This window comes from Plectropomus leopardus, chromosome 7 (genome assembly GCF_026936395.1).
Source record: "Plectropomus leopardus strain MGB_pleo_1.0 chromosome 7, ASM2693639v1, whole genome shotgun sequence".
Classification (NCBI taxonomy): Eukaryota; Metazoa; Chordata; class Actinopteri; order Perciformes; family Serranidae; genus Plectropomus; species Plectropomus leopardus.
This window is the reverse complement of record NC_142182.1, coordinates 24,941,338-24,966,005: the sequence shown is the minus strand read 5'-3', so window position 1 is coordinate 24,966,005 and position 24,668 is coordinate 24,941,338. Positions and strand designations below refer to the sequence as shown.

Genomic DNA, 24,668 nt, shown 5'->3' with positions numbered 1-24,668 from the left:
TCCAGGACGTTCCAAACTGGCTTCTGTATCTGCCAGATGGTGGAACAATATAATGCTCTGCTGACTATAGGCCAGGTAGATTTTTTCTTGCAATATTATGATTTTTCTCAATATATTAGGACTCGAAATGTCAGAAAATACAAAATACAATGTGGAATAAGTTTTGAATGTGCGCAAAGAAAGACTTTCGAGCGATTGAAGTGTGTGAGTTTATAACATTTTTAAAATAATTTATCATTGATGCAAGTGCCACATGAACAATTAAACTGCCTTAAACAAGAGACACAAAGATGACAGAAGAATAAATCACTCAAACGTGTGTTGACTTAGCAGGGACATATACACATTAAATGTAATAGAGTTGATTTATTGGAAAATAAATATTTGAAAGCAATACAAAATATCTGCTAGCCTTGCATTCTATTCCATTATATTTGTATATCAACTGATAGTTGTACTTTATATCAGGGCAAAGTGGTGAGTCAAGAAAGAAACCTCGAAAGAAAGGGCTGACGTTGACTTAGTATAAGAAATAAGTTTGTGTCATCAGAGCCCTTTGGAAATGCAGTACCTTGACATGATGTCAAGAAGACTAGTCTAAAAATAGACCCCCCAAAAAAACAAAACAGGCCAATGGTATGCATGTTAGATCACCCAAAGCTGTTTTAATAATGCTGAATGTGTTGCAATGGCAATTTGCTTTAATCCTTAGTTTTAACCAATGCACATTTCTGATCAGATTAGGAAACAATGCTGGATAAAAGCTACAACACTTCCGCCTCTGTCTTTGTTTCCTCATCAAAGTGCTTCAAAATCCACTGTGCAAGAACATTTTGAAAGTATTGCTGTCAAAATTGCTATTTGTCAAAACAGCTTTGAATGTCAGTCCAGGCAGGAATATCTTGTAAAGTATTTTGTTCAGAGAGCTCAGACAGAGCTTACATGGATTCTCCAAAAATACCATCCAAGATTCCAGTGTAGCTTATTTGATTTTAAACGGCTGGCGTGAAGAAATCCTTTGGTGAAATCAGAATATAATTATCTACTTTTGACAACTTGTATTGAAATCTAAAGGGTCCAACTGGAGGGAAATTGTCTCTAATTGGACAAAGAACCACTCGCTGCCCCAAAGCACGAGGAACCAATTATGCTGCAGGTGCTGAAAATAAACAGGCAGCTTCAGTCAACCACTCTTTGAGGAGAAATTCATGAATTCCAGATCAATCAAATACAGCAGCGTGTCTAATGATGTGTACAGATAAATCTTGCATTAGGAATTGACAGGGCAGCATGTTTGAAATGCAGCCACTGAGATTAAAACAAGGCTGAAGCTAACTTTACTAGCACAGCCTGAGATGTGGACATTAGCTTTTCTGTCAAGAGTCTCACACACAGATTTCATAAAGTAAAGTGAAATCTGGGGTAGTTTTTTCAGCCCTGGGCAGAAAAAAAAATAAGAGCACCATGACTCACAGCCGTTAATGACATTTCAGTGCATCTCACAATGTTTTACTTTCCATGTCTCCCATCTTGTCGACATGGATGCAGTTTCACGCAGTGGAGAATGTTCATAATTCAAAGGTCAAGTCGCAGAGGTTTGTATGCAAGGTGGAGTGCAAGCCATCGAACAAGAACGCTCCTCATTAGAGCTCGCTGAGAGGTGTCCCTTTATTGTTCTTATGCAAATGATGAATGATTTCCTAATGCTGTACATGGCAGTTACCCTGTGCAGCAGAATGTATAATGACCACTTTTAAGGCAGAGTACCACAGTTTTTTTGCACATTTTATCCTGATGTAGAAGAATTGAACCGAAAATAGTTGAGCAAAAACTCAGATAAGTTCATTTTAAATATTAGGAGATGGATCACTGGCATTCTTGATAATTAATTATTCGTCCTTTGTTATATTAACCACATAGCTTGGTTGACTGTAGAGTGCGGAGTGTTGTCGTGTAGAAATGAATAGGATTACGGTGATTTGAAAGAGTTTCTGGTGCTCCAAGATTTTTGTAGTGATTCCAAGACACAATTCTAATTGGCCTTGTGAACTCAAAGCTAATTACAACTTCTAATTTATTGTCATGGATATTATACAGAACAGTTTGGTAAGATAAGTCAAGAGGAACCTCCAGTCCAAAACACTTAGGAAATATCACAGTGAATACACAGGTGTAGTGGGTTTTCTGCACTTATACATTTTTTTGTAATCATTCTATTTTATAATTTGATTGTGTTCTAGATGCCAAATGCACATTGGTGACAATATCAGAATTATTTCCCTTTGGGGAATACATTGATACATTGAGGAGTTATGCTGCTAACATCTAAGAAACTTACTGTATGGGCACGGTTGCACACACGCAAGTGCAGGTGGGTGACCATCGCCTGCCGAGGCTATATTTTTATATTTTTGTGCAGCAACTGTTGTGACGTAAAAGGGAAAGCTAACTTTCTTGCTAATTTTAGGCAACTTGCTAATAGATGCTGCAAATTTTGACGTTATTGTTACATTTTCCATTGTCTTATATTCCAAGCCTTTCTCCCAACTACCTGCAAACTAGGCAGCATCTCTCATATGGGGTACGTTTGTATTTTTCATGGCTATTATCATATAATATTGGCTGTAATCAAAGTCTTATCCACATATGCTTCTTTGGAATTGGTTGAGGCAGCGACACTACCATTCAGAGTTCACCGAAGTGAAACCAGCTCTGCCACTGGAAGCAAATTTTTTATTCGCCCCTTCATTTACACTGAATGGAAGTAAACGGAAGACATGTATCCGCCAATGTAAATTCTGGGCATGTGTGACCGTGTCATAAATGATGGAGGATTGGCCAAACACAGATGGAGGACACATGAAGATGAGTGGGACTGATGTGTGGACCAATTTTCACAGAATGTAAAAACCTCCTCTTTTCCTCTCAACCATCAATGTTTTATTCGTCCAGAGGTTGATTAAATAGATAGTATTTAAAATATAATAGCAGTATAAGTTGACTCTATACAAGTAGTTCATACAAGATGGACTAATGGCACACCCCAAAATAGCTGCACTTTAAAAATGTGTATATTTACCTTGAAAAAAAAAAGCACAGAGAAGCCAGTGACACTGCAGATATGCCAAAAAAAGAGTGTCGTATTTGATGAGCTGAGCGTGCTTCAGACATGCAGCTTTACTCAGTTACATTTCGTTCTCAGAGGTGTTGATCTGTCAAAACTCTTCCATCAGAAGCAGGATAAAGTCATCTTCTGTACCTTATCTGTACACCACTTTCGACAAGAGTGTCTGCCAAATGCATACATGCAAATGCCTGTAATCATTTAAGCCTGTTGCGAAAAATAACAGGAATTTTTCTGGCTGTATAATAACTATAACGTCACAGTGTGTTTCGGCCTTATACAGACAAATTAACAAACATCAGGGAGCTTTTTACTCACTGTATCCTCCAAAGATTGAGATGCCACATCCAAAATGCTCTGTTCAGTCAGAAGCATGGTAAGTGTCACCTTTTCCCCTGTTGGCACCTTATGGCGGTGCTGAAAATACAATAAAGTAAAGCCCCACTAGCTCGCCTGCATGTCTCATACATCTTCAGTCATGCGGAAGGCCGTCCGTCAGTTTTACTGCACATCGGCTTCCTCTCAACGCAGCATCGATGACTGATGGCCCTAAGTGCAACTAGATAACTACGGCAGGGGATGATAAAAATGTGAAAACACACATTCTAGACAGGAAATTGGCCATTTTGGAGCAATTGACACAGAGGGGCTAAAGTGATGGCACTTCCTGTAATACTCATGTCTTGAAAATTGTAATGTCTGGTTGTCCACTGGGAGATAGCTACAGTCCTTTGGACATATTACTGAGGAGAACTAACCTGAGAAATCTCAATTTTTTTTTTCTCCATAGCTTTTTCTCCTATTTTAGCTGTCATGGAGTCAAACTTAATATCAGGTGTCAAGGTCAAAGCTTCAGTCAATTGCTAGACATCTGTAGCCAGTACTGGAGGAAATATTCAGGTCCTTTACTTCAGTAAATTACTAATTCTGTACTGTAAAAATATTCTGATAAAAGTGAAATTTCTACATTGAAACAGGTAATGCAGAACTGCTCTCTGAAATAATCATTAGCAAATGTAATCATAATTGTAATCATAATTAAACTAAACAAATTGCCATTATTACAACCTGTTCTCGTATTACGGCGTACTGTGTTACTGTGTGTGGTTTGTCGAAATGGTGTCGCTGTGCTCTAGCAGGACAATGTCAATTTTTGTTGACATTAATAGCTTTCATTTATTACATTGTTTGTATAGTATACTGTAAAGCTGTATGTGTTCATGATAAATAAGAGTACCCAATGGAGTAAACAAAAAAACACAAATTAGAAAACGACATAAACCTTTATCAAAATTCGTTACCATATTCTTATTTTATAAACTTTTCTGGGGGTTTTTTGTTTTGTGTTTTGCAAAAATCTTATTTTTTAAAGTAACCAGCTTTCAGATAAATGTAGCTTTTAGATAAATGTAGTACAGTTAAAGGTATAATATTTCCCTCTGGTATGTAGGAGGGTAGAAGTATAAAGTGACATGAAACAGACTCAAAATACCTCAAATTCATACTCCAGTACAGTACTTAATTAAAAATACTTAGTTAATTTCCACCACTGTCTGCAGGAAAAAGAATCAGTTGAAACAAGTTAGGAAATGGTGAGCTAATACGAGGCAGAGCCATCAGAAGAGGAATTAAGCAATGGCCTGGTAAAAGTAGGGCAATGATGAAAAGTGAATACGTATGACAATGGATCGCTGGGGCTTAATGGCGAGTGGAATATCGAAAGAGGCAGGCGGGCATTTGAAATATGAGGTGACTCAAATGTACTTCAGAGTCTTCATTTTATTTTATTATTATCATTTATGACGATCATATCTGAATTTGTACATATCTCTATTTATACTCAGTCTTTTCTTCTTATCCTTTATTTCTCTGATTCTGTGCACCACAGATGAAATAGTGAATTGAGTTGATTATGATGATAATGCCACAGCTGCTCTTCCAGGGTCATAACCACAGTATAGAGGCCAGACCATTAACCCGTCCGAGTGCAATCAAAGAATTACATACTATCTCTATATCTGACATAAATAATGGCAATCAGAAATACTATTTATTCATCAGCACACACGTCTGTACTGGACCTCCAACAGATGTTTTTATCACTGACATAAACTATGATTGCATGGTAACATTTCACTCTCTCCTAGTTTAAGCCAGCAGTCTGTACACAAGCGGGTGTGAAAATCACTTCAGTGCTGATTAATAATTCATCTGTGTGTTGTCAGAAAGTGTTATTGGTCTAATGCTCATCAAATTGTATTACCTTTGAGACCAGATGATTGCATTGCAGGGGATGGTTTTCTTATTGACCAACCATAAATACAATTTTCTGCTGATGATTAGGCAAAGCAACTTAAAAGACACAAGTGGAGGAGAATTTGTGGCACTACAGCAATCAGAGTGAAAACATGTTACTTTATGTCATGTTTAGCACGTTTAATAAATCAAATAAAGCCAAATAAAGCGTGCACTTGCAATGCAGAGATAAATTTGAACACTCTGGAAGCTTTTAACATAACACACATTCAGCACTAGCTACAGTGGTCGAGCACTGTGGTCACATCAGAAATTATGTTTACATACAGTTTACTTTTACCACACATATCTTTCAAAAAGGAAATGCAGGGAGGGAACTGTTTTTTATTGTAATGTTTTTAATGTAATTTAATGTAAAGAAAAATGTATTTGGCTGTAGCAAAACTGCTGATAATTAAAAGTTTTTTAACATCAATTTCCACTCTTCTCTCTCTAAACACACTATCTGCTTAAAGCAACTCAAGAATTATTAAACTCTGTTGTGGTTAGGTTTAGACATTTGAAGTACTCTTAAAAGAACAGTTCACCCCCAAATTAAAAAAAAGTATTTTTCCTTTAACTGATAGAGCTGTTTATCAATCAAGATCATTTTGGGGTGAGCTGCAGAGTGCTGGAGATATCAGCAGTAGTGATTCTGCCTTCTTTTCAATTTAATGGAACAAGTCTGCCCTCGGCTTGTGGTGCTCAAAGCGCCAAAAACAAAAATGACATTTGAAAATCTTAAGAGCAATGTCTCTTTGCAGACATCATGACCCAGTTACTCTAGATAATCCACAGACCTTGTTGTGAGCAGTTTCATGCACAATGTATTTTCTTGCTACCAATGTACACCTACCAACCATATCACTGCGCAGAAGCAAGCATGTGTTTACTGCAAGCTTACCGAGCACCACTGAGCTAGCCAATGTTACAGTTCAGCTGAGAAAAATGCCATCAGTGTTGGGCATCTGGCACTGTCATGAGAATGAGCAGGGGCTTCTCGTCCATGATTAGATGCACGCTTCCTTCTTTGCGGTGATGTGATAAGCAGGTGTGATTCAGAAGAAAGAAAATAGTTCCTACATAATACTGCTAACAACAAGGTCTGTGGATGATCTTGAGTAAGCAGGTTGTGATTTCTGGGAGGAGTCATCGCTGTTGATTTCCCTTATATATATCTTTTGGTGCTTTGAGCACCACAAGCTGGCCACCTAGAACATTTATATTTGAGAGAAGACAGACATCTCAACACTCAGCAACTCATACCAAAACAGTCTAGACTGATAATAGAAAGATAAGAGGAAAAAATTAATTGTATTTTTCATTTTTGGGCAAATTGTCCTTTTAAATTTCAGGAAAGATTGTGGTCAAGATTTACTGTAGTAACATTTAGCCGAGCATTTTTTTTCCTACCCTGAGATGTCAGATGGTTTGTTGCACATAGACATCTAAGAGGTCATCATTTGAAACTGTTTGGAAAAGGGCAAGCACCTTCAAAATATATTTGGCAGGTGACTTGATGAACCATCTGTCCTTAACCATCTATCACAAGCTTATTTTCAGCCAATTAGATCAACAAACCTACCAGCAGTGCCAGTAAGCAAATCAAACTTTTGCTGAAGCCAGCCGAGGGGAGAGTGAAAACAATTTTTCCATCAAGAAAAGCCTTCAGTGCCGTTCTTTACTCTCTTAAATATAGAATCACACTTCATTTCTGATAATTTATGGTACTGCAGCATCTCCGTTCACCTCTTTGGGAGCCGTGATTGAGGTTTTGAACCTTGAGTTGCCTCTCTGTGTCATCACACACACCTAAACCACGCCTGTAGCTGCAGCTTCTCGCAGATTAGTCATACAAAAGGCATTATGTAGAACCTGACAAAATTGATTTTTACATGATCTCTAAATTTTCATTTAACTCAAAAAACTTATGTTGCAAAAAAAACCCAAACAAACCTAATCACACCCAGGACTCAGGATGCAAACTCAGAAAAATACTCACTAAGTACCGTTTTGAATTGCCTCAACCATCGGTTTGTCCATTTAGAAGTTCATGCATTCTGATGGATGCTTTAGTTGACATGTCTGGTGCATTGATGTTGATTGACGCTAATTACCACAGATGAGATGACTAAACCAGATGTTTCAACCTTTGAAATGTCTGTTCTGTTCAGTCAGCATCGTTAAGTCTCTGCTGACAGCATCTTCACATTATAACATTGCGGATGGTGTCGTGTTGTTTTCTCATTACTTCCGTTAACTGTGCTAATTGTTAACTGGTTTCAAATGGTGCTGGAAAACCCAGAACATTACAATGCACTAAAGTTAGAGGTGATGTTCCAACCAAACTCAAATTCTGTGTGCGGCGTGCTGATCAGCAGGAACGTCTCATAATTTGGGCAGTGCAATAATACTCACTGGCAGTAATTGCTGTCCTGCTGGTTCCAAAGAGCTGCTGGAGCTGCTTACTGTGCAGAAGACGGGAGGCTGGAGGTGTGAGGTGGGCAACGTCTCCCCTTAATCCACATACCCTCGCAGCATTCTCTCTTCACTTGATCAGCCACCTGCAAGAACCAAGCAACAGTAGAAACCTTACCCCCAAGCAAATAAATCAGATTGTTAGATAATTTACACAATACTTTTCTCAACATTTAACTGAGCTTTCCTTTCTGGAAGTGCTGCATTTAAAAAAGTTTAACAGCATGTAGAGAATCTTATTGTTCAATTAGCAACAATCTATTTGCTCTATAAAAGAGACACATTTTCACTATTTTATTATTTTGTTGTGTGTTAATGTAATTCATAAGGTAAAATAGACCTTATTTGCTTGAGTAAATTGTTTTTTAATTAGGCTGATTCTGAATATTGGAGATGCGAATCATCAGACTTGGACTTGGACTGGGATTTCTTCAGGTGGAGCAGTCTCTTTCTTTTTTGACACTCAGTGCGCATTGTAATTCTAGGGACATTTGGGTCCCCAGATTTTGCTGCAGAGTGAGCACTCCTCGCTCCTCTTTGGTGGAGCTAGCTCGAGACCCAGTGTGAGTCTAAATTAGACGGAGGCAGCTGTGTGTAGAAGTCGGTAATTTAAAGCTCATAGCAATTTAATACGACACAGTCTTTGACTTTTGTCAAAAAACCACCTTTCTTTTCTGCATCATACGCCCCTCGACAGCATCAGCTGAGAATGTGGCCGGACAGAACGGCTTGCGGTGTCACTTGAGAATGCAGCTGGACGAAACCTGCTGCGTTTTCTATACCTTACCATGTGCTTCCTTCCCCTTATCCTAACCATCCATGCCGGCATGTGGGTTTGTTGACGGCGTTGCTTGCCATGTGCTTGCGTTTTCTAAACATAACCATGTACAGCATAATCCCACCATGTGCTTGTGTTTGGTAGTGGCATCCTGGAATGTAAAAAACATAAGCAGAAGGATACCTTAAACATAATCTGTAGATGTGGAAGTTCACAGCAAAGTGCCAACATGTGAGGACTTGGGATGAGAACATGTTGCATATTCATGTATTCTCCAGCTACTCGCTTAATGTGTCTGTCTGCTGTTGGATGCTTAGCAAGGTACTGTGGGTTTAGGAGCGCTCTTCACTGAAAACAGCTTCCTTTTGTGGGTGAAAACGATATTGATGGGGGTGTTGGAGTGGACCAAAACAAGGAGCTGAAAGATGTTGAAATGTTCCATAGAAATGGAGTGGGACAAGCCATGTAGTAGTACAAGACATTTGCCTCCTCCCTACAAACAACTACTTTCACATACACAGTCATTTAATTCATTGTCTTTATAAAAACATTGATAGAAGCATATTTAAGAAGACGTGGTTGATATGCCAGAAAGGAGGCTGATGCATGATGGAAGGTCTTCAGTTAAACAGTTTATGATGGTTTAAATCATTCATGGCTTTAATGATTACCATCAATGCAAATTAACAGCTTTCAAACTACCTGCAAGGATAACAATTTTTCACTATTTCATGGATAAAACAATACATATTAAACAGTGGGGTTTGCATAAAATTGCCTCAGATAGATAAATAAATAAATAAATTGAGCATAAAAAAAAACAAACATCTGACATTTACCATCGCTTACCGTTCACATTCAGAGTATATTTACATGCACAGAAACTTCATACTTAAGAAGCGCTTTGCAAAAGAGCCCAGCCATATTTCAGCTTTTGGATTTCACATTTCTACCCGCTGCCAGTAATAACCACATGCTCCATTTCCCTCACTGTGGGTGAGATACGATCAGACTTTGGAAACGCCAAAGAGATCTTCAGCGTTCAGAGGTTGTGGATGCCACAGTTAATTTGTTCTTTCATTACAGAAAATACATAACAAAAGCAGCTCTGATGGAATTATTAATATTCACATTTCCAATAATTGATTTTGTATTACTTATTCTAAAGGCTGCTAGGGCCACCCAATGGCAAGTTTTGTCCATGCTATGAAAGCATTAGACATTTGGACCCAAAACTCAGATGCCGCAACCCTTTGTAATGACTTAAGCTGCTGCACATTGCTGTAATATCATTATACCAGCTAAGCTACATTCATCAGCAAACAGTGCAAAAGGCAATGATCATCGAATGGCTTTGCAAACATTTGATCTTCTACATTTTGTTTCGTACACAGAGAACTAGCTGATGCATTTATATCAGAAGGGATGAACTCCCCTTTGATTTCCTGGCTGGGGAAAGTAAGACCTTGGAACCAAAGCAAAATGTTGGAGCATCTGTTCTGGTGTAACTTGTCTGCAGAGTTGTTGGCAGTAATAGAGACACCCTGTTCTTCCTCTGCAAGATGTTCTACTTCTCATCTGCCTCATTACTGGCAAAACAATTAATTTCAATACATGGTATTTGTATCCAGATTATTTACAAGCATTTGTTTTACAGTTTATTAGTCACATATTTAGTGAAATAGTATTGAAATTATACAGCTGCGAGTTCTCAGTTTACATATAACTGCACTCGTGTCCAGCACATTAACTTTAGTCATGGCGTGTTAAAGAAAAACTAAACATTTGGTATTTGTGGCAGGTGCCATTTAGGAAAAAACAACCTCAGGCAGCAACAGTCATTAATTGAATACTGACTGGATCCTGGTTTATAAAGCATGACACTGTAATTTTCTTTTGTAACCAGTGCATTTAAAAACATTTAAAAATGTGACCTGGGCCTCGTTACAGAATCTTCTGATGTCTGAAATCCTATTTTATCCTAGTTTAGGATAAAAGGATTTTTGGTATCAAAGAAACACGTTTCCTAACTGTATTTTTGGGAAAAATTCATCTCATACAAATTTCCATCCATCTAATACAAATTTAGCTCTTACAATGCCATCACAACAGGGATTTCTCAAGACAAGAATCCTAAATGAGGATGTTCTAAACTCAAAATAACTAGCCAGTGACAACTGAAAGGCATTGGTATTGTGACCTTTGCATCTTTAGCAGCCTACCAGAACAATCTGATCAAAGATACAACTGTCTAAATTCCAAACACAGATACAGAAATGCCAGTACGAGTGCAGTTTGAAGAGTCGAACTAACAGTTATAGTTAGGATTTCTTACATTAGGATAATAACATATGAGGTCTGAGATAAGATAGGCACGAGGTTAGGAATTGCTTCTTTAATAAGAAGATAGGATTTTTCTTGCATTTTATGTTAATGTACAACAGGCAGTTAAGACATTTTGTTATGTAATGAGGACCCTGGTCTATGTCAAATGCTAATAAGGAGTATGAAGCAGTAACCATAAAGTGGAACTTAAGGTGTACCAGTAAAATTTAAACACAGTGGGAAGCAAACAAAACATTACCACTAAAGAGTAATGATGGCATGTACCTGACATAGGTTAAAGTATGAATGATAAAAGCATTAACAACAATAGTGTAACCTGCTCTATGAATACACCTTGACAATCTCCACTTTTCCAGGAAGAGTATTACAGGGAGTGCAATTACTTCAACGACTCTTTGTCATATGCTCCAGATGTAAGGGATGCTTTAATAACTAAATTGCTTATTTGGTTGGTTGTCTGGTTAATACTTGTGAGACATAAACCAGATGAGGAATACTAGGAAAAGCTCTTGGTTGACATTTTGATTTGTTTCAGTTAGCTCTCAAAAAGCAGCGAATGCATGAATAAAAACCTTCAAACAAGGTTCTGCTTATTTATAACCCGTAGCTGTATTGAGCAGAAGTGGGCTGAATCAACAATGGAGGACAATTCACGAGGTCAAATCTTGAGGTCAGGGAAAAATCAGGGAAAATGTTTTGTGTACAGATGATGTCTGATCCTTAATTCCCCTCACACCAGACCATGTGTGATTGCAAACGACTTGATATGATGTGAAGTATTGGTGTTATTCTCCCTATAGTGTCCACACAGCTGCATTTAAGCATTCGTGGCATAATTAACAGCAAACGTATTATGCTTGGCTTCCCTCTGATAATGCACAAGGAGCTGTTTTAGGGAGACCTGGAAGTCGGCTTGCCAATACAAATGCTGCTGGGTATTCTAAGAGTGAAGCGTAGCCTGATAAGGGAATTGGCTCATTGTTTCCCATCTTGAAAGCCGTCAGCTTGGGCACGCAAAAATCATTGCTGCCACTCCGTCAAATTGACGCGACCTCCGAGAATATCACTCTTACTGTCGCTGCCCTACCACTGCTGCAGCATGCAGAGCAGCAAGCAGCTACTACATGTTACTGTTTGAAGTATAGCTGAGACTCAAAGGCAGCAAGGATGCTTCACTGACATATTGTGAAGACAGAGTCAGAGGGAATAACAGGATTCAGCAGATAACACAAGCAGCTTCTCCTTTGACAACCTTGGGATAATCGCAGCTAAAAGACAGAAGCACACGCATTTAGTCTAAATAGAGAGGGAACGCCATATAGGAAACTGGGGGAGAGGGAAGATGAGTCAGTGATAAACACCATCTGCGAAGCATTTAACATTTAAACATTTAAAATGGAGAACAGGGAACCAAAAGAAATGGAAAACAAGAGTGTGATAGGCGATGGGGTCTTGTGTAAATGTCCTACCAGTAAGCTTGGCAGAAAAGTAATTTCAAGGGTAAGATTATATCATCAATAACATAAATGTATGCATAAGTTAATTACAAATCTACAGCAGCAAACCCTCTGGGAAGCAAAAAAAAAAAGAAACTTTTCTCAGTTTCTATCATGTGATAGCATGATTTTACAAATCATCTCCGTGAGCAGAAGTCTTTGCCACTGATAGCTTGGGACTTTCCTTTTTTTCTCCTCCGTGTCTATGACAAGATTAGACTATCTCTCCTTGTGCACATGGATGACTGACTCCTTGGGGCTGGTCGCATCTCTCTCGCACCCCATCCCTCCATCCCAAGGCAGCAAACATTTCTATTTTCAACAGGATTAACTCTCACCACAAGCCACCTGACAGGCAAAACCATCACCTGCATGGCACACAGCCCCCCAGGCACCCAGCAGAACATATCAATGCCTCAGTGACTAACAGGGATCCTGGGGAGTTTGCGTTACAGTGGCGTGCACACTGGTAAACGCAGTTCCAACCTCTGTGAGACGTCTTTCAACCACCCCTGTCTCAAACATTGCATCATCAAACATGCAGAAGTTTCCAGACCTGTCTTTCAAACAGTAAATATATCTGTGCATGGACTATAAAAGAAAAGTTCACAGTTCCTCAGTGGAGTTAACAAACAACATATTTGTCATTAATTTAAAGGGATGGATTGGTTCAATATCCAGTGTTATAAAACTGCAGACATATCCTAGAGCATACAAAATAAAGAAATAAACAAACAAATAAAAAAGCAGTTAAGTTGACAGCCATTAGTGCTTGCCAAAGTATTTGGTACATCACTTTGCAAGAAAAACACGGTTATTGTGTTGTTCGTTATTTCACTAGTAATTCCCGTTCCAGTTCCTCTTATCGCCATTTGGGGATAAACTTCCTGTCAGTGTGTTCTGTATTAAACCAATACTTTTTCCTAATCTGGCCCCTTTAATCCTTCACCAAAAAATCCTCAAACGAGTGATGATACAAAAAATAAGACTTGGAGAAATATTTCTATATTTTGAAATATAGACTGATTAACATTTCAACAAGTATCAGATTAATTTTCAAGCACAGATTATCTCTCCCAGTTGGGAAAGTCAGAGCAGGGGTAGGGAAACGTATGATTCACCTTTTTCACAACAATCAACAGCTTTAACAGCAGCTTTGAGGTGCCTCTGAGCAAGACGCTTAACCCCAACTGCACTGTTGGGACTGTTCAGTGATGTGGAGGAGGAAACTGCTTTTACACTTATGAGCTGCAAGGCAGAAAGTGATGTCACTGATGAGTAGGTTTGTGTTTTAATGATAAACCCTCACTACAGTGATAAAGGGAAAGTGCAAGAGAAGAATCAATAGTGGCTGGAAAATATGCTAACACCTGAAGTACCATGTGCAGAGTTTCCCACACACTCATATTAAAACATCAGTTGCCAGCAGATTTTCCATTTTTGAAGCTGGACTGTTCATTACAACGTTAGCTGAAGTGTATATATACCGTTTAGTTACTCATTGCATCACTCTTTCAGAGCGCAGAGTGTACTCTGGGCACAGATGGAGCAGCAGAATGTCAGGTGCATTGAAAGTGAAACTTAAACGTTAATTCTGCTGGGTCTGATTTTTTTTTGTAGGCACTCCCAACAGCTGCTTTTCTCATCCATTAACCTGAGTTTATTAACTTGAAAACTGATCAACAGATTAAGTATCTACCCTGTGAATCACAGACTTCTGCTGAGAAACAAACAAACAAAACAAACAAACAAAAAAAAACACCTGATGAAAAGCCCTAAAAATCTAAAGATTGGTGTTCCCACCAACCTTCCACACCACTAATGTGATATGTACAAAAACAAACTGTTCCACATTTATTAATTCATTTTGTTGTGGACAACTTTTTCTCCAAATGTTATCAAATTAAAAATTGCCCAGAAATTAAATTTGCCAGTATTCAATAAGTAAATTTCACTTTTCTTGCTTTTTGATCACTGTACAAGAGCTAGAAACAGCATCAACACTGGCATAAATTCCTCACAGTGATGACATAATAGGTTTGGTGTTTTTTTTTTCAACCCTTTGTCAGCGACAGGCCAGCTGTTTTCCCATTTCCCATTTTTTTTGCTAAGGTGAGCCAACTTTCTCTGTCTGTACCTTCAAACAGATATGAGAATGGGACTGATTGTCTCATCTTCTTCCCATGTGGTTAGTTATTTTCTCTAGTAAACAACACAACATTAAATATAAACAGACATAAAACACATTCATGGTCATTGCATCAACACAAATGAGAATGACAAATCTTTTTCAGTGTACTATAATTTTAAAGCCAACTGCCTTTCCTCTGTTCCACAATAGCTAGGAGGAAGCAGAGTGTCTCTTGAATATTACATGCTCTGCTTACTTCCTCCTCACAAAAATGCACACACACACACACACACACACACACACACACACACACACACACACACACAAAAAAAAAACTCAAATCCCAAGCAGTCCTTGTGTCCTGGAGGTCATGGCAGCAAACAAAGCAAATACCCAATACACTGCTTCAGTTTACACTCCAATAACATTACTCAAAGGAAATACTTGTAATTTGATGTGATTAAATATAGTTTCTGTTTCTGCCATTTCATTGCGCTTCCGTGTCCAGACTTTTTCCTAAAAGCACAAAAGGAAGGAGAAAAAAGCTGAAGGCTACAGGGTCACATGAACCCCTCAGACAGGTCCAATAGCTCTGATCATTAAAGGAATATCTTCAACCCTGACATGCTGTATTTTGGCCTGTTATTCAGCCAGCTCTGTCAAAGTGCAGTGGAAGTTTCTGGAGTGCCATTACTGTTCACTGAAAATAACATTGTCAGCTATACTTTTGAAACCTATGAATAATTAAAATAAGCAGTCTAAGCTGCATGTTATAATGTACGTACAGAAGAGCAAAACAATTTAATTGCACTGCAGTTTGATCAACTGAAGGAGAATATCTGTCAAGATTGGAACAAGCATGACCTCAGAGTTGTCAGCGGTGACAAATTTAGTGGTAGGATTGTGTACTTTTTTTCTTTCTTTTTTTGTGTCCTGTCAGAATGTTAGGACAGCAGAAAGTTAATCATTTCAGCTCTTGACTCCAGCACGTAAGATTAGAAATGAAACTGTGACTTATGAAGTCTCTTTTGGCTTTGAAGTTGAACAATGTAAAATTGTACATGGTCCTTCACTGCAACACATACAGATAAGGCAACCAAGATGTTTTTAATGACCAAACACTGGATTGTTTTAGCTGTTTTTAGTGTGTGTCTATTTCACCTGCTGAAGATCAGATTCAAAACAAGCAAGAAGTGAAGATTGCTGCAGTGCAGACCTGGCTAATCATTTCCCCTACTTTTCTTTTAATGGTAAACGTTCAAATGAAACTATATGTTAAAGCTTCAACTAGAACACACAGTAAAAGTGAGCCTGTGTATCAAACAGCATATGCTTCGGCTGTAAGCGGCAGTAAAGGAATTAAGGGTTATGACATAAAGACATTAAGTTAGCAAACATTTGAGAGCATTTACTTACCTTACCTACTGATCACACCTGACCATGTGAAGCTGTTGCAGCACATGTTTGAGTTTATTTTTTCATTTGTAACAGAAAGAACAGGATGAATGTGAAGTTCCCTAAAGAGTGGGCAGTGGGTCAAACAAACCCCGAACTTTCATACATGAGCCTGATGTTTGCTGATGTTTTTTCTACACCTGACCATATGCCTCTTTTACCTAATCCTTACCATCAGTGGACCAAAAAGGACCTGTATTTGGAAAGATCCAACAAGTACATGCAAGTTTTTGGATCTGTTACATATCCATAACATTTTCGAAGAGTATCCTGGAAGATCTGATCCATAGCAGATCCATAAATATGACGTCTTCTGCATATGATATCAGGGACATATCTGTTAGGATACCAGATTTGTATATCACAAACATCACAGATCTGGAAAAATAACATCAAAAGATTTTCAGACAACTGCAGATACAAAGAAATCTGATTGACATATATATACGGATCTGCAATACTGTCTCAGCTGGCCAAAAAATCAGATTATCTATGGTCGAGTACAGATCTTTACACTAGCATGTTAGGTATTACATGCATTAACCTAATTTGTCAAAAGTATGATCTGTTAGAAATACAAGTTAAAAATCTTACAAAGACAAAGGAGCTTACAGCTAGCCTAAAAGATCCAGTGGCATACAATTTTATCTTTCACATATCCATAGATACCTGGAAAACAACTCATCTGTCGCATATGCTTCTGCAATTTGTCCATATACATATCCTGTAAGATCCCAGTCATACAATAATGTATATATTTCATTAATATTGCACGGATAGATGTCATGATTATGGATTTTTTACGGTCCAATCCTGGTAACGGATATGTGTGCGTGTGTATGTGCTGGATAGAAATTAAATATTTTCTCCATCTTTTACTCTGTGACAGCAAGTATAATATGTTGGTTTACTACATGAGCAAAACATGACTAAGCTAAGTGGAAGCTAATATTTGAGCATAAACACTTAACTGTTTAGTTCACAGTTTGGTACGACCTACAACCAAACAGTTTAAGTTGTTGCATTCACAAAAGTTCAAATTTAATTGCCTGTTTTTTCAGTTAAAATTAATTGTTGTTTATACATTTAAAAATGCTCATCTTAAATTAAAAAAAAGTTATTTTCATCTATAACCTACAGATGGCTAAAAAGTGAGCTGGCGGATTCCTCGACCAGACAGCTGAGCTACTGCTGTCCAGCGAGGTCTACAAAGAGTAAGTGTTGTTTTTGTTTTCTTTAAAGCCCTATTTGCATGGGACTACCCATCGAGCACCAGATGTAAATTAGATGGGTTTTTTGGAGTTTTTTTGTGGCTGGTCAGCTTAATTTAGCCCCAAAAATACTTTAAAAACTGTTCTGACTTGGTCCTAATTTAGCTCCAAAAATGACATTGACAATTGGGCTGTGTTTAGACCATCTGACTTTTATTTTATTTTCTATTTCATTTATTTATTCACAAAAGTTAGAAACTCAACTGGGCTTACAGAAATACCGAACAGGAGGGAATTGAATCGGTAATACAATAAATTACAATACTTTGATACTTGGTCCTAATTTAAAAAAGCCATTGAAAATTAGTCTATGTGTAGACTGTCTGTTTTTGTCCTAATTCAGCCCACAATCTAAGTAGGTCCTTGTGTAGCCCAAAAATAGACGTAAAAAATTGGGATGTGTTTAGACTTTCTATTTTTGCCCTAATTTAAATACAGCAATGAAAATAATGTCTCATACAGCAGATGTGGAAGTTTCCTGAACATTTTGATTGCTGTTTAAATACTTAAATATACATTATAAATATATGCACTGCTTATGGACATTCTTTGGATGACCACTATACCTTCTTTTAGGTCAGTTCCAATGTTATACATTTATATCCAGATGTGTGTGTATTTTTTTTTTTTATGGGACAAATATAAACTGTCCAGTAACTCAGACTGACCCCGCCTGTTGCGCATGTCAGTTAAAGCCCATGCTATGGACCGCCAGATTTTGAACATTCTGACCATTAACTTTCTGGAACTTTCTGGACCCTCAGCTCTGTGGACCCTTAACTTTCTGGATGTTAGCTAAGTGGACAGTTAACTTTCTTGAACTTTCTGGAACATTAACTCGGTGGACTGTTAACTTGGTGGCACTTTCTGGACCGACATTTTGTTTGTTATATAAATAAATGTTTTATAAGTACTTCATCAGTGCTCCCATTTTGAGAGAAAAAAAATCAACATCATTATCAACCATGAATTTATGATTATACATTTACTGTGTTACAAATAAAAAATACAGCCATTGCTTATCCTGTGTGAATGTGCTACATGAAACACAGATGTGGGGGGGTTATTTTGACATAACATGAGGTCCCTAGGTAAGCATAGTCCCATGCGAATGGGCCTTATGTCTGTGTTATGTTTTTGGCCGCTGTGCCATGACTATCCCTCTACACCTCCTTATTTTTTGTCTTTCTACCAGTCCACAGTCCTTAACATGGTCCATGCTGGACTTCTGGAGTCCAACCCAGCACCCTCTGGTTACCACACCATCCTGAGCTACCATCGCTAAACTAGATCAACTAATAGTAAGGGCCATTTTTATTTTATTTAAGTCTGTGATGTGTGTTTGGTTGGCCGCGGTGCCAACTGATCTGTTTGATCATCTGTCATGGCTGCTGTGCCCACCGATCTGTCTGATTATCCGTCATGGTCGCCGTGCCAACCAATCTGTTTGATTATCTATCATGGCCGCTGTGCTGACATGTCTGTTTGGTTATCTTTAATGGCCGCTGTGCCATGACTGTCCCTCAATATATCACCCTACAGTGTCTTTCCTTCATCTTTCCAACTAAATCTCTATTTATCTCTATTTCTGGCTCATCTCTCTTGCCTCTTACATAAGATATATACTGTTTTTGTTATCTTAAAATCTGTATTGTGTTTTTGGTTGGCCGCCGTGCAGACTTATCCCTTGGAATGATCTTGTATGGCCACCATGGCTTGACTGTCTGTTATGCTTCTATATTTTTTAGCTTGAATCAATATTGATACAATAACATATTTTTAATTATTAATCCCTCAATGGAGAAATTAATTTTTTTTTCACTCCTATGTAATCCTATGTAATCCTTACATACACCGATACATCAAATATGCACACATTGACACACAGAACCTGTAGGCATGTTGATAATTGTAGAGTGATGTCAGTGAGATGGAGCTGCTACATAGTGAGCGCTTCAAGCAATTAGGGCTTCGGTTCTTTCTGGTTTTCACCATAAGCTGTCTGTGCATTCCAATACCCATACTACCAGGAAAAGCTGTTGGACCCCTAATAGTACGAATTTTACACATTATTTCTGACAATGTAAAGATATAATCTGTCAAAGATGCAGTTTGTATTCTTTTGGATATTGTCTGCATCGGCGACAAATACAAACACATCCGTCCTTGGATAGCTCCGTATTTCGTATGTCTGATATATTAAACAGGTTACGTCAAAGATGCATATATAAAGTTCATTACCAGATTAAATTGCAGAATATTACATGTATTTCATGATATCAGAGATTGATTTTACATCTGAAATAACATCTGTCGGGTATCAGGTCCATTTATATCTGTAAGAGGATACGTCAGAGATGCAGTTAATATGCCAAAAGCTACAGTGATCTAAAGCAGATTTAAATTCAAGATATATGTATATTTCAAGATATCAGAGATGCATTAAATATTAAATCATAACCGTCAGGTTTAACGTCCATTTATATCAGATATCTTAATGAGGATACGTCGAAGAGCCAGTTAATATATGAAAAATGCGACAAAGATATGTAGCAGATTTGAATCTAGGAAATTATATGCATGTTTAAGGATATCAGAGATGCATTTAATATATGGAATCATATCTGTTGGGTATCAGGTACATTTATATATGCTACCTGAAACAGGTTGCGTCCAAGATGCTGGTAATATATGAAAAGATCCGACACATAGATCTAAAGCAAATTACATTGTAGGAGATTTTATGTATATTTCATGGATGGGTATCCTGATTTGGGATTTTCAGGGTCCAATTTTGTCTGTTTATAGAGATATGTCAAGATAGGATCGGTCAAAGTTGCAGTGTGTATTCTTGTAGATATTGTCCGCATCTCTGACACATACAAACATATCCGACCTTGGATAGCTCTATATTTTCTGGTTGTTTGTCCAGCCTTGTTGCCTAGTCCTAACCATTGATGCCAGCATGTGCTTTTGTTGATGTTCTGGTGTTGGTTGCCATCTGCTTTTGTTGCCGAAACACAACCACATGCAGCATTATCCCACAATGTGCATTTGTTAACATCTCGGTAACAGCATCCCATAATGTCAAAAGCAGCCACAGAAGCATACCTAGAGCATAATATGTAGACATGGAAATCCACTCCAAAGCCGCAATGTGTGATGACTTGGAATGAGAACGTGTGGTATATAGCTTACCTAATATTATGATTATGATTGTGGACTCTGAGGGGCCAGGCAAAGAAACCCATTTCCCCATAAAGGTACATGTAGTGCTGTTGATACAGAATGACAGGTACCAAAACTGTCTAATCATTGTGTTACTTATCAGTCCATATGACTTAATGTTTACAGTTTGAGGCTAGTATGAACACAAAACTCCACAAAAAAGTAAATGACATGAACTACAGGTGTGAAAGAAACAGGTCGAGGTATGTATGTAAGAGTAATATTCTTATGGTCTTCTAGGTATATTTAAAAAACAGTGACCAAGAGGTCTTCTTTATTTTACTTTAACATTTCACTACCTATCCATCCCCACTTTATTCTCAGCATAACAACTTAAGGAAATTGGCTGTTTATGTAGCTCTAGTCAAGCCCAAAAACACAATCCAAATAACCACATTCAACCTCTCATTGTACCTTGCCTCCAAAAGGAATCTGAATTCATTTTTAATAACTTAGTTTGAAAGTACAACACAATCAAGGTAATTAGGGGAACTTAGCAAAGTTTGGGTGACTGTCAGGTTTTAAGTCTGTGTCATCGAGGGGAAGGATGCTTCAAGCATCGGCCATCGTGGCTCTAATTGGAGCAAGGGCAGCAGTTTAACTGGGGCAGATGAAAGAAGTGTCCAGAGAGCTCTGCAGGTCCACTTTAATTAACGGATAAGCAATTAATCAATTACTCATTTGGTGAGTCACAATTAAGAAAAAAAATGGTAAATCTCATCTTAATTATGGTGTTATTTGCTTTAAGTGTGCACTGTGCCTTTCCAGGTGTCACCCTGCACCAACTGTGGTTCAGGTCCAGTGGTGTTTAAATATATTACCATACGTTTAGGTCATTTCAGTGCAGCATGAGAAGTCTGAGCACTGTCATGATTCACCATTTGCACTGCTCCATGCCAATTTCCAAGTAATCCATCAAATGATTTGCTTCACACGAGCAAATTAATCTTCAATGTATAATTATAATATCATTAAGAGGATGTGTATCCCTGAAAGTGGTGCCTAAATTATTTCATGAATCATTCCGTCCAAGGTGTTACCAAAAAAAAAAAAAAAAGCTAAAATACAGAATCCACTGCATCTCTCACCAAAGAAAAGTTCTGCTTTGTTAGTTTTGTCACAAAACACATTAGCACACACATTTTGGGGGTCATGAGCCATCATAATCAATTAACTCAAGAAATTATTTTCCATTTGATTAATTAAACAGAAAATAAATGCAATCACATTGGAAACAAAACCCATCAGCAGTGGTGGAAGGAGTATTCAGATCCCTAGCTTAAGTAAAAATAGCAGCACCACAGTGTAGTAAGATACTTTTGTAAACGTTCAAAGTAGTAGCATCAGAATGTACTTAATGTACCAAAAGTAAAAGTACTAATTATGCAGAGTTGCCCATTTCAGAACAATGTATATTATATTATTGAATTATAATTATTGATAGATGTATGCACATATCAATTAAATGTTGCAGCTGGTAAATGTGAGGTCAACTTTAATCTCTTTACATATTGCTGGGTAGAAAAGACTATGTCAATATCATATTGTATTTGTTGATAACATATGCCTGAATGATGCCAGTCTGTAAAGTAATTAAATTGATCAAATTAATGTTGTGATGTAAAAAGTACAATATTTGCTGCTGAGATAAGTGCAGGTATAAGGTAGCTTAAAATGGAAATTATCGAGTAAAGTACAAGTAACTCAACATTTTATTTAGGTACAGTAAATGTACATTATTACTTTCCACCACAACCCATCAACAGTAACAAAGTTCCTTTAATACTACTGGTGTAGTAGTAGCTTGTGTACTAATAGTTAAATAAATGAGTTAGTGGGTTACATAGGAGGAGGTGGATATACTCTCCTATATATTCCAATGGGTTATTGACTGATAGGTAGGTATTCTGTAAAAAGCCAGAAAACCAGGTGTGTAAACCCTGAATACATGCATATACTTTCTACTACACCACTGCCCAATGGGTTTTCATAAAACAACAAAATCGCCTTTAAATTGAACGATCATGAATTATACACATCATGTTTTTTGAAGTTTATTCTGACTGGCATTCATAATTTATTCTTATTTTAATGTACTTTTTAGCAGTGAAGAAAAGAAAAATCCTTCACCCTGGTTTGCCTTTATCCTAAGTCTAATAAAGTCCTCAAACTGTCAAGACCAGTGAAACAGCCAAATGTACCCTCTGTCAGTTAGCCGAAATTCAATGAGTCACCCTCACTCTCCAAATATGACAAACTTGTCAAATAATAATCCCTTTTGTAAGTTCATATTTAATACACATAGAATGACTGACTATTTTAGACAGTCTCATAACTTTAGGACTTCAGCCAGACATATGAGTAGTTAGTTCTTTAGCAGATACAACTTTTTCTTTTTTAATTTTTAATTTTCCTAATGGGTGTCTGTCTCATAATAAAATTCTGAAATATTGCTCTCACTTACTGTAATTGCAGTCTTGGGTGACTTATTTCTGTTGAGATGCAATTACAATATTAAGAAAGTTTACAAGCGGGATCAAGTTGCTGAACTTTTTTACCACCTAAGCATATTTCTAAGGGCATATTATCCTTTCAGTGGCTGTATAAAAGCACCGGCATCTCTTTGAAGACCGAGTCATTTTACTCCATGAGGGGAGGGTACGTCTGATAGAGGAGCAAGGGACTATTATGACAGTGACTTAACTTTAATAAGGTAAACAGTTTACAGACTCCGTGTCCGCTTCAGGGTCGAGTCAGCAGCTGAATGACAACACTGGGCAAAGTTTGGTATTCACCTTGCATTTTAGGAAAGCACTGATACTGGGTCAGTCTCAGCTTTCACATCAAGATGAATGAGATGAATAAAAAGAATCAGAGGATTCTAACTTCTCCAGAGGAGACACAGCAGATAAACACATCACATGCAGTGGGCTATATTCTCTGTGATTGACTTTGGCTGTTATTTATTAAATTAATCCACAAGGATGCAGAGGAAACGAGCTAAGAGGAACAACCAGAATCAGAAAAAGAACTTAGAAGAACATGACTGCACATATTAAGTGCATGATATATATACTTATTATATAAATGCATATCCAGGATGTACGCTTATGCTTCGAATGCTTTAGTCTGATGACTGTCTTCACAGAAGACCAATGCATAGATCATGTCTAACTATGGGCCTTCAGGCCAGACATGAATAATAGTGACAATTCTATGAAACCAAGGACACTCATTATAAGGCTGGGTCGTCATTACAGACCTGCAGTTGGAAGTGAAGCTGTAACCCTGAGTCCCCCTGACTTAGAGAGCTGGTGGATTTTCAGTCTCAAGATCAAATAAATAATTGTCATGATACTAACCTTAAGAACTTTGTACTACAAGCAGGCTCACATACAACAGCCAAAGTCCGAATACCTAGAATTGGATTTAACAGTGTTAATTTCATGATAACATTAAGCATTATAACATTGATCATCTCAAGACTGATTGACGCATGACAGCCTGACAAAACTAATGCAAACACAAAAATGCTGTATTACATTAAATCGGTTTCAGTCAGAGATATAATTTAAATAGCAAACAGAAAACACTATCAAAAAATGTACTTCACCTTTCGCAAGCTTTCTTGCCAGCCCAGTTGCCATAAGAAAATATTTACATTGTAATTTTCTGCAAACCACAGAGGCAATACATTTGCGTGTTTCATACATATCACACCATTATTTTATACATGCCATCATATATGAACTGATTTAATCATCTCAAGGTGGAAGGAACGGCAGATGGTGTGACGCCTAGGTGAGATGCCTGCTGAGTTGCAGACCACCGTTTCGGGACCAACAAACAACAAAACTAGTTGTGATTTAGCAGGTCATGGCTGTATTCCCGGCATTTTTTAGACACCAGATATGGTATTTGGAGAGATCCATCAGTGGTTTTCCAATGGCTTTATAGGTTTGAAAAGTGGTTGATTTTTACTGATACATTGCTGCTTTTTTTTCCAGGAAAGTGGTCCAAAAGCAGCTGTTTGTTTTTTTACCAAAAACGCTGCTTTTCCTGCAGG

General features: G+C 37.7%; 1 protein-coding gene across 1 annotated transcript in view; it reads right to left on the bottom strand.

Moving 5' to 3' along the window:
- Nucleotides 1-24,668, bottom strand: part of lingo1a (leucine rich repeat and Ig domain containing 1a) — a 150,457-nt gene that overhangs the window by 71,377 nt on the left and 54,412 nt on the right. The window contains exon 2 of the mRNA XM_088080294.1: nucleotides 7,838-7,983. The gene's annotated coding sequence lies outside the window, so the exon portion shown is untranslated. The remainder of the gene's footprint in view (nucleotides 1-7,837; nucleotides 7,984-24,668) is intronic.